Here is a 12,355-nt window from a genome sequence, read left to right as displayed (position 1 = left end):
GGCTCCCCTACCGTACGCCGGTGCGGCGGGGCCCCGCGCCAGCCGATGGTTCCCAACTGATCGATCTCGTCGGAGAAATGCGAAGCGTCGTCGGGTCGGGATCCAACAACAACGGCCGGGACCACGTATCGGTGAAGGTGGGCCCTACACTGATAGTAGGAGGCAACGAGCAGTTGACCTTGACTATGGCACGCATCGGGATGCAAATAAAGTATGGCCAAATTAACTGACTGTCCGATCCAAAACTGATGCAGATCGGTTGGATTATAGTATTTATATTGGCACATCTAGAAGTGCTGGGCTAGTAAATCGTATTCGTTGGAGCACAATCAACTGAAAACCAGACGGCTGGTGGTGATCTGGTGGATCAGATGGATACACCCAGACAGTAATCTCCGTATCATTGGAAGCAATCATGCAGCAAATCGATCGTTACGGTCTACTATTGTTCTATTGTTATAGGCTAATCTATTATCTTATTATTTGGCCAACAAATGGAGCCTCCACGTTCGTTCTCAAGGCCTAGAAATTCGCACGTTAATCGGAGAAAAATAAAAAAAATAAAAAATACCCACCACTGCATTATGATAAACATTAGCCTAAAATACTCCTGTGCCTAATTAAAAATCACCCACTAATGCAATTATGAAAAATTAAATATAAATTCCATTTAGCTATGTATCAGTTACAAACATATACTATTAATAAAATCTAAAGCTAACAACAATCAATCAAAATAAAACAAAAATATATAATAATTATATGCATAATATTATTAAAGCTCAACAAATCAAATTGGTATTATAGGTAGATCAGATCATATTTGAATTGTTTTAACCAACAATAGACATAATTTACGATAATGAACAGGGTGATGTATGGTAAAAAATAGTATAATCTTTAAGTAAGGATACAACGACGTGCAAATTTTTAAATTGTCAATACTAGCCGCGCAAATGCGCGGGCTATACGCCTAGTTAGACAAATACAATGAACTAGCTCGTTTGTCTTTATAAAAAAGAGACTATACTTATTTGTCCATAAACACGTTTCGGTTGATGGTTTGATACACGTTTCGGTGTATATGTATGTCTCAAAGTGCTATGGTAGTTACAACTTCCACATGCATGCATGCAAGTGTGAATGGAGAAGCCGCTGTGCACTGCGCAGGCCATGCGAGGCACAACCTGCGCAGCAGCTGATTTCTCATCCGAGGACCCTCAATTCTTGAGTGTGCGTGTTCGGCTCATCGGCCACCATATGTATTTTATGATTATATATATCTCTCGATTATTAGTTTATCGCCGGACGCCGGATCATAATTGAGAGGACTCGCACGCATCTCGTCAACTTGGATCTGTACCCGATCAGGGCGATCAGGATTGTTTCATTATTTAACATTCAATTCTAGCATTTTGCAACATGGGAAAAGGCAAGGAATTGCACTCAAGATTGGGCCAGCATGTTGATCCCAGATACTCCGGTGGCGGGCGCTTTTATTTTCGTTATCCATGCGGATCGTAGTCGAATAGTCGATCGATCGATCGATCGGCGGCGATAAGCCGAAAATGCGTAGCGTAGACGTACGGTATGCGCCCAGCGGAACGCGGCGTACGTTGTGCATGCATGGATATGATCGATGTATGTGCTGTGCTGTGCAGCAGTAGTGATCTCCCACCGGCTGCACGTACGGTTGCGTTGCGATCTCGCAGTGCTGTGCAGCCTCCTCCATCTTTGCCACCATTTGCAAATTGCAAATAACGATGTGCTGCAACTACAAGCAAGCAGGAGATGGAGAACGTGATGCTGCCTCCTTTTTCCTCACGCCTGACATATGCCGTGGCGTCCGCCCTCGCGTTCCTCGGCTGACTGTCGAACGTGCTGATCAGTGATAAGACTGGCACTTGCTCATCAGCTGCTGGTCGTCGTTCAAACACATTTCTCGTCCACCGGCAAACTGAACGGAAGCAACTACGGAGTATAGCTAGCACGAAGAAGCACCACCCGGGAAACGGGCAGCGGAAACTCGGGTTGACCCAGCCAGAACGGAAGCTAGCATGGAATCGCGCACATCAATTTATCTGGACGTGCGCCGGATTGACTACTGGCTCACTACTACAGATTCAGCCTTTTGTCCCGGTTCCAAACTGCCTTTTGTCCCAGTTCTTGTCCCGGTTCCAAACTGGCTTTTGTCCCGGAAGCCTGGTGGCAGAACCGGGACAAAAGGTGCCTGACGTTAAAAAATTTGCTTTTGTCCCGGTTCTTGTCCCGGTTCCAAACTGGCTTTTGTCCTGATTTTGAAACCGGGACAAGGCTTCCGGGACAAAAGCCTGGTGGCAGAACCGGGACAAAAGGTGCCTTACGTTAAAATTTTTTTTGCACACCACGGGATTCGATTCCAAGACCTCTTGCCTAGCGCATGGTTTCCTTGCCAACTCACCTAAGTAGTGCTGCCAGTTCAACATAGGAGAAAGAAGGTGATATGCTCCAGATGGCTTTATGCAATCAAAGAGGAGGAACGTCAACTTTGAAATGTTGGTTTTATTTGAGAAGTATATTTTCCTGGGTTGAACACGTTCAACTACTTTCATGGTGACAAAAGCGGTAAAACACTGTATAGAAAATGAGACCTATCCCTTTATGATCGAGATCCATTTTTTGTTTTGTTGTATTATTAGTAAAAAGAAGGGTCCTTCTTTGGTTAAGCAAAAACGATCTCGATCTGTGATTCTTTAAATATCCATAATGATCCTTCTTGCTACGTGGCATCTATGGTTCATAAAAAACATCAATATTATGAAAGGTTCACCTTGATGAAAATAAAATAATGTACAATCTTTAAGGAAGGAGTTGATTTGAATATATTTATTATACGCATAAAAATACTTTTTGTGAAAATTTCATTTAGACACAATCTAAAATTTTGTTGTATCATCTTTAAGTATATGTAAACCAATATATGTTGCTGCTAAAAAACATGAATACTTGGGTGCCGATATGGTATGCTAACGTGGCAAGACACGTAGAACGAAGAACAAGAGCTGCATGAAAATGCTTGAGGATTGACACAGTCATTCTGAAACTTTAGAGATGGTGTTGACCCTCAACTAAAAGTTCGAGGACGAAATAGGCTATTCGGCCAAAGAAAAATCAGTCCTTCTTTTAATTTTGCATTAATTTTCTACATAAACTTAATCTAATTACATCAACAAATTATATAATATGCCTTGATTTTTCTATCAGGAGGAGGGCCCTGCCAGCCCGCTCAGTTCCGCTGCTAACATCAATCGAAGAAGAACAAGAACATAACTATATAGAGAGAGAGAACTCAGGTCGGCCCAAATTGAGTGCGGGATCCAGAAGGCCAGAAATTCTATGCGAGGCCTAAGGCGCCTAAGGCCTCGCTCGGTTGAAGTTAGCAGCCCAGGCCCGTCGGCCGGTGACATGCTTGGTCCCAGATACTTTCCGCAAGCCCAAAAGACAGGAATGGGTTAGTTGAGGACTCGTTGTTTTGCGCCTTACGTAGTATATAACGGAGTAGTGTATGTGTCTCATTATGCAACGGACCGGAAAAGTAAAACTTTTCAACATCTCAACTGCTGGACACAGCACATCGTTTTTTTTTCCTTTTTGTCGATTTCACGAGCATTTTCCATTTTCTCCGCGAACCTAGAACCCACATGCTGACGCCTCGTTTTACAGCGATCGTTGTTGTACTAAAACGAGAATACCCAGCAAGGCTAATCAGAAGCCTATTAGATCATGTTTGGTTCCAATAAGTCAACTAACTTATTAAGTCAGTGACTTATTTATTAAACCCCTTTGGTTTGGTAAGTCAGTGACTTATTTATTAAACCCTTTTGGTTTGGTTGTAGTGACTTATAAGTATGGATGGCAACGGGTCGGGTTCGGTTCGGATGGAGTGTCTGGACACCCAAAATCGAAACCCGAACTCAAAACCCAAACCCGACCCGAACTCCGATTTGAGTGCAAATTCATGAACAAAATCAAAACCCGCGGATATCCGAAACCCAATGCATAACCTGAAACCTGATTTTGATGCACTCCTGGTGAGGTCACAGTCTGGGCGTCTGGCGAGTCGCCTAGGCCGGCGAGGTCACTGCTCGCTAGTGCGGCCGGCCGGGCGCCGTGCGGAGCGGGCTGCGGGGCGCGGGCGGCCTCCGCCAGCATATGCGAGCTGCTCGCTCGGCGCCGGCCGTGCGCCTCCGGCCACCGGGCGTCTTCTGCTAGTGCCCAGCAGACGGTGTGCGCGTGCGCGGTGCTCCTCTGCCACCACAAGTCCGTCCAGGGGCGCGTCGGCGTGGGGCGTTGGGGTCCTCCTGGCTCCGGTCCTGGGGCGCTGCGGCTGCGGATCGAGGACGGGGCGACCGGCGACGGGGGCGGTGGCGTGCTGGAGTCTAGAGCGCGGCGGTGGGCAGGAGACCTGGAGTCTGGACGGGATCCGGCGCGGAGTCGTGGACTCATGGGAGGGGGGTGGGAGCAGCGCCGCAAGCCCGCTACAGGGAGGTCGGGAGTAGGGTTGAAAGCGGTCGGGATCGGTCGGGATAAACCCTTTACCGTTTTCACTTTTACATTTTAATACGAAAACGATATCGAAAACGAACAAGTCGAACACGAATACGAATACGGACTCACGGTATTTCGAAAACGAACCAATTCGAACAGAAATGTGTCGAAAGCGAACGGTCTACGGAAAGGCAAAACGGAAACACCGACCCAGTATTGTACCCAATCATCCGACAAACTTGACATGCATACACGAAAACACTAGACAAATATTAATAGCACAAGTAGTTTAATTTGTTCACAGCCACGACACGACCACACTTCACACATAGTAGTGCAAAGGAGAGAATCTCAGAAACAAATAGTTTAATTTGTTCCACGTATAGAATAAAACAAAAGTCTCAAACGAACACAAGCATCTTGATTAAAAGGTACAGTAGGCTACAGCTCATCTTCATCATTCATGATATCCGGATCACTTTCCATATCTCCATCTTCATTCTGTTTCTCATCCCCCTCCTTGTTTTTGTCCTACAAAATTAAATAGTCAGATCTAGCATCTAGAGCAAGACAGCAAGAAGATCCTCCAGACTTGACAAAAATAATGGTAGAAACACAATTTTATTGAATTGATTCACACATACAAAAATAATGATAGAAACACAATCCATATTCTGATTATGTCCAGAATATCTAGTTTTGTAGTTCTCCAAGTGCTTTGGCTTGTAAGATTTTGCCTCTTCGGCTTAGAATCATTTTCTAGCTGGGGAGTTTTTGGCTTATCCTAGCTCGATGGTTTGCTCTCTAGATTAGCAGGAGCCTAGCATGTGCTATCTGAGCACCGCTGTCTCTCCTGAGGCCTTGCTACTAGCCTAGTATGTAAATTTAAATCTGCAGGACTCATTTAGGTGGTCGTAGCTTTATTTACATGGTGACTTAACCCCTGCTCTTCCATGTGTGATATTCTGTGCTTGCGAAACTGCATTGTGCCAGATGGATACATACAACTCTGAGCAGTATGAACCTTTTTTCTTGTAGTCTCAGCTAAATTACATAAGACTCTTTGACTCTTGTTCTTGTTCCTCATTTCCTTTTATCAAGTGTGGTTGATTAAGAGCATCTCCAGTGGTCCTCCAATAAACATCTTTCAATAAGGTAGTATATATTTTTCCAATATTGATAGTTTATTGCAGAAAGGGGACTCTTGTTCTCGGATAATGATTTCTTTAAAAAAAATAAACTTATGGGATAATGACTTAAAGATACCTCTAAATTGTATGCCACTGGGTCCTTTTTAGTCCTTACCTCTACATCTAGAGCAAGACAGCGAGAAGATCCTCCAGACTTGACAAAAAATTCTCCATTATTTCTTTCCTAATTGTGACACGAGACTTTATCGGGAAGCTAGGACGGAGAGATTTTATGAAATCAACAAGATACTCATGCTCAACAATATTGAAAGGATATTCATGCATGGTTATTGCCAAATTTAATTTCTTTAAGCTAGCTTCTTGGTCATATTTGTGAGGTTGAATATGAGTAATTTCAGTACCAACATCCTTACCAACATTGAGCTGCTGCTGTCCTTTCACAATACCATGCGCAGACCTCAAATGGTTCTTGAATCCAGTCGTCCCATGGTTTCCCTCAGCTCTGTACCTCTGCTTGCATTTTGGGAAATCACAGTACCCCCACAACTGCTCGTACTGCTTTCCATCCACCTCTACAATCTCAATTTTTTTGGTAAAATAGTTCCAGACATCAGATGTGCACTTCTTCTTCCTTTTACCGGTAAGGTGGATTTGATCTTTGTCTTCCTCATCCTCTTGGTCATCCACAACAAATACTTCTGGAGCTCGAGTAGCAGGTGCAACATTATGTTCATCTATCTGCACATCCATAGCTTGTGTGCCACTGCCAACCCCACTGCCGCTTGTTTCGACATTTACTGATGATGATGCTGGAGTTGAACTAGCTGCGACACTTTCAGTTGCAGCCCTTTCAGACTTGGATCCTACCAAGAGCAACAACAAAAAAAGCAAAATCAATACCACTACCAAGCACAGCACAAGCACATACTAGGAGATCACTTCTAATTCACATCACAGGCAGCATACGGCGACGGATCACTTCTAATTCACATCACAGGCAGCATACGGCGACGGATCACAAGCAGCACAATCACAGCACAGCACAAGCAGCATACTAGCAGATCACTTCTAATTCACAACCGAGGACAGAACCTGAGTTAGACGCTGGCTGGGGCGGCGACGGATCGAGAATACGGCGGACGCTCTTGGTCTTTACCCTGCCCCTTCCCGGACGAGGCGACGGATCCATCGTGGTTGCAGGATGCAACGTCCTTCAGCCGTGCACGTCGGCAGTGAGGCCTCGCGGCCGTCTGGGGAGGACCGGAGGAGGGATTGGCAGTGAGACCTCGCCGGCCGTGTGGGGGAGGACCGGAGGAGGCTCCCACGGCGCCCACGGCGAGCCTCTGCTCGGCGCAGCACAAGGCTTGGTGCGGGCCGTCGCAGGGAGGATTAGAGGAGGGGCCGTCTCAGGGAGGATCGCCGGCCGGCCTGGCGGCGCCCGAGAGGAGGCAGGGAGGCGGCTCGCAAGTCGCGACCGAGAGGAGGGGGCAAGGGGCCGGCGGCCTGGCGGTGCCCGAGAGGAGGCAGGGAGCCGGGTCGACTGGAGGGAGGCGAGGGTCGAGAGGAGGGGCCGGCGGCGCCCGAGAGGAGGCAGGGAGCCGGGTTGACTGGAGGGAGGCGGGGGTCGAGAGGAGGGGCCGGCGGCCTGGCGGCGCCCGAGAGGAGGCTGGGAGCCGGGTGGACCGGAGGGAGGCGGGGGCGTGGTGTGACCGTGTGAGCCATTTACCCTAGATCGATTTGGGCTGGGCCGTCAAGGCCTCAAGGGATGTGGATTTGGGCTGTAAAAAATGGGATATTTCGAATTTATGAAAACGGGATATCCCGATCAAATACGGGAAATACGGAAACGATCGGGATACAGGGCAAACCGTTTTCGACCCGTTTTCAAATTTGACATCCCGTATTTCGTACTGATTCCGAATTTGTTCGAAAATACGAAAACGAGCCGGTAAAATGTAGAAATCGGAGCGGAACGGAACGGGATATATCCCGACCGTTTTCAACCCTAGTCGGGAGGTTGGGGGTGGGGGTGAACGGATAAGATTCTGGCATATATTGCTAGGGATGCTAGATGGGTTTTTACTGGGCCGAAGATTTCGAGGCCCCAATAGAGCTCTGCGGGTTAATTTAAGAATCCGCCCCAAATTCGAATAATTTCGGGTACCCGAACCCGCAAATCCGCAGGTCTAAACTAGAAACCGAACCCGAAATCCGCAAATCCGAAATCCGCGGATACCCGCCCCGAACCCGATCCGCTGCCATCCTTACTTATAAGTTAGCATTTGCTGCAAAAAAAAAGTAACTTATTTTACTTTAAGTAGAGGTGCACTTGCTTATGACTTATAAGTACCTAGTTTATAAATCTCTAGTGTTTGGCAAAATAAGAGCAACTCCAAGAGTTTTCTAAAAAAATTTTCCCCAAAACAATGTATTGGGGGCTATCTCAAAAGTTTCTCTTCCTAAAAATATATTAATCCACAGCAGAACGCTAATAACTACTCCTAATATTTTAAAACAGACCACGTCATCATAATTGGGCCCATTAGTTGGACTACATCTAACTACCCTCACGCACTAGGCACCACCACCTCCAGCGCCGCCGCCAGGAACTTCTGCATGGATGAGCAGCAGGTTGGGCGGTAGCCTTTGATAGGTGGAGCAGCAACAGGTCCGGGAGCTCCAACTTCAGTTTTGCCGTGCCGGCCGGACAGAGCAGTTGGCCGTGGTGGCTGCATGTACCGCTTGCGCAGGCGGCAGCCCTCGCCGCCACAGTAGCTTTCCACGAACTCGGGCGTGGCAAAATAAAAAAGGTCATGGGAACGGATACTCGCGCGCGACAAAGGAGGGTCGCGGGCCGATTGGGGGCGCAGCGGAGAAGCGAAAATATGCACGGCGAGACGGACGGGGTTCGCAACAAGAAAAGATTAGGAAAGTTTTGAGGGAGTTGTTGGACTTCTATTTTTTTATTTTTCTCCCTTAAAAGGATATTAGGGGTGGGATACATGTGCTTTTGGAGTTGCTCTAAGTAGCTTATTTTATTTTTTGGCTTATAAGTTCGAAGACTTATTGAAACTAAACAGGATCCGAGCAAGGGTCTGCATGTGTACCCTGTTCCTTAATTTGGCGCGGTTATCGGAAGTGGCCGGAGGAGCACAGTTTGACCCCAGTAATTACGGCAAGAATCCAGTCCCGGCCGGCCACTTCATGCGGCCGGCGGCGACTTCGCCGGCTGGCTGCCTAGCTCCTCATCAATAGTGGAAAAGCGATGGATCGTTTGTGTCACACGGTAGATTAAACTATATTGAGACTGGCCTTATACTACTTTTGTAACGGGGGACAATGAAAATTAAAGGGCCGGCTTTGGGCTGAAAGAGACCTGTGCTGGAGGATTAGCATCCTTTGCGTTCAGTCAACGCACAGCTAGCTAGTCACTGTAATTTATTAGTACTGCTTTGGCCGTTGCAGGAATTATGATGGTGTTCCTTTCCCGGATTGCCAAATCTGCGGGAATGGAGTGCCATCAGAAAAAGGGCAGGAGACTAGCAGCGCTAGAGTTCAGAAGAGGTGCAGGTGGTACGTGTTATGTCAGCCGCAGAACGTTGGACTACTGAAATGATGAAACACAGCCCTTTTTCTGAACGTCCAAACCTTAATTGTCTGACTCGGAAGTCAAAGTCGTTTAGGGTGTGTTTATTGACGGAAGAAGTCATGACTCTTTACAGGGTACCACTGTTGTTGGGTAGCAAAACATTATCAACTCCTCTAGTTTTTTTTTCAGACGAAATTAAGGCACAACCTCCGGCCGGCGGCCTTCATCAGGCACGCAATCAGCTATTAAACTTATATACATAGACTCTGTTTGGTTTCTAAAAATCTCAGGACTAGTTTAAGTCCCTGGGTTAAAGCTTTTAGACACACCTTGTTTGGTTTTAGAGACTAGAGGATCTAAAGATTATTAAATAAAGCTGTCAAAGTACAAAACTGCCCCTCCCTCTCCTCGGCCGGCTGCGGCGGTCCCTTCGCTCCCTCCTTGGCCGGCGGCGGCCGCGGCGGGGCAGCTGCGGCGGACTCCGGCGCCCTTCCTCCCTCGCGCGGAACCCCGGCAGCAGAGCTCCTTGCGGCGAGTGGCCCTGCCCCCGGCGACGCGCCAAGCTCGGCCGCGGCCCCATCCTCCGTGCGCCGGCCGGGACTCAAGTAGACGCGGCGCCGGGCCGTGCGCTCCAAGGCCATGGCTTCGGGTCTGCCCAGCCGGCGCCGCTCCCCGCCGCATCATGCTCGTCGCGCCGAGGGGCTCGGCTCGCAGCCGCTCCAGGTCATCGTAGACGACGAGGGCGGCAGCTTCCTGCTCGAGGTCGCCGAGCACGACGCCGCCGCAATCGCCGCCAAGGTCGATGCGGAGCCCAAGGCGGAGGCCGCCGCAGCTGTTGCCGACGCCGCCGAGTGACGTGCGCGCCGCCGCCGTCCCGCGCGCCGCGGCCGCCGGTTCGACGGGGTGGAGTAGCAGGAGGGGGAGCCGGAGCGGGTCGATTCGCCGGCGGCGAGGCCTTGTGCGGGCGGCGGCAGCGAGACCTTGCGAGGGCGGCGGCGTGGATCTAGGGTTCGGGGGCGGCGGCGAGACCTTGCGCGGGGCGGGGGCCTTGCGCGGGTGCGGGCGGCGTCGGCGGCGCTGGCGGCTTGTTGCGGGGAGGAGGCGCAGAGGAGTGGGGAAACGGGTGGGGCCCGCATGGGTATGCTAGAATCTGGGTCTAAAAGACCCAAAAAGCACGGGTCTTTTTATTGTTTAGACTCCAACCGCCTTTTAGAGTCTGTTAGACCCTCCTGTTTGGGTTTTTAGACTCATAAAATCCAGAGACCTATGGAAAAGACTCATGAAACAAACACCACCATAAACATGTAGGATTTGAATCATAGTCGGGGAAGTCATGTACCCACGATTCTACAACTACACTAATAGTGCCTTTTCACACAATTTAGTGCATCTAAAGAATAAAATAATGAGAGGCTTGTATGCTATCCAGGAATTTCATAAGAAATATTTTGATTTTCTCATGAATCGAGAGGATTCTCACATTTAATTAAATTGGGTCTTATATTAGAAAATCACAGAAAATGTGACAAAAAAAACCAGCCTTTTGCTGTATGATTATATCAAACTAGTGAGGTGACCTGCGCATTTGCTCAGCTATGATTGATATTGTAAATATATCTTGCATTTTTTTCTAATTATTATTCATAAACTTAATTTTTTCTCATCACATGCTACTTGCTTCAGTAATCAAGAGTGCTATTCTGCTGCTAGTGCAGTGGTGCCTTCTTTTGCCTACATCTTTCTTTATCAGAGATATGGTCGCATGGCAAGCGCACAACCTTAATCCTGTCACGACTGCCTATCTCCTCGATCTTACCTACTACCATTCGCCAGTAGTAACATGTTTCTTATCTGTCAGCTCTTACAGTAATGTTGTCCACTGCTCAGTTCAACTGACTCAGTTATTCTTTTGCTAGCTTATGATCCTCTTGGTCGTCTATTGCTACTATGTTTAATTTTGTCGTCTGTTGCATGGCGTCATGCCTCTATGGCCTAGTTTCTGTTGGATGAAGAAGCTTGCGGCGTGGCGCTTACCCTTGTTCTTAGCCTCCAACTCTGTGATCTTCATCACTAGCCCAACTTTGGCCATCCTCTCATCATGATCACTACAGGCCAGGTGGTAGTCTAATATAGTTCAAAGCCTAGAATTATCTTATTTATTTTGACTGATAATAATATAATCGTGAATGTGCATTTGGATTTTGGTAATATAATAAAATGTGTGTGTTAAAACATGTTAATTATTTGTGTAGCTAGTATTCTATAGGTATGTACGATATGTAGCTTGATATGTAAAACGATGGATAGATTTATATTTATAAATAGAAATATATTTTAATGGCACCGGTGGGTAATTTATAAACATGTATATGAGTATTTTAGGCTAATTTTTCATAATGTCAGTGGTGGGTAATTTTATTTTTTATTTTTTTCTCCGATTAACGTCGGAATTTCTAGACCTTGAGAGCGAACATGGAGGCTTTGATTATTGGCCAAATAATAAGATAACTAGGCGTACAGCCCGCACATTTGCGCGGCTAGTATTGAAAATTCAAAAATTTGCATGTCGTTGTATCCTTACTTAAAGATTATACTATTTTTTACCATACATCACCCTATTCATTATCGTAAATCTTATTGTTGGTTAAAATAATTCAAATATGATCTATCTGTAATAGCAATTTGATTTGTTGAGCTTTAATAATATTACGCATATAATTATTCTTATTTTTGTTTTATTTTGATTGATTGTTGTTAGTTTTAGTTTTTATTAATAGTATATGTTTGTAACTGGTACATAGCTAATTTATATTTTATATTTAATTTTTTATAATGGTATTGGTGGGTAATTTTTTATTAGGCATAGGGGTATTTTAGGCTAATTTTATCATAATAGCAGTGGTGGGTAATTTTTATTTTTCTATTTTTCTCTTAATAATGTGGGAATTTTTAGACCTTGAGAACGAACGTGGAGGCTCTGTTTGTTGGCCAAATAATAAGATAATAGATAAATATGGCACACAAAATAGTGTTGTCAATAATTATGCTGAAAATTTAAATTTGAAAAAACATATAGAAGCACGCGTAC

The sequence above is a fragment of the Panicum virgatum genome, chromosome 9N (assembly GCF_016808335.1).
Source record: "Panicum virgatum strain AP13 chromosome 9N, P.virgatum_v5, whole genome shotgun sequence".
Taxonomy (NCBI): domain Eukaryota; kingdom Viridiplantae; phylum Streptophyta; class Magnoliopsida; order Poales; family Poaceae; genus Panicum; species Panicum virgatum.
Note: the sequence above shows the minus strand (reverse complement) of the source record.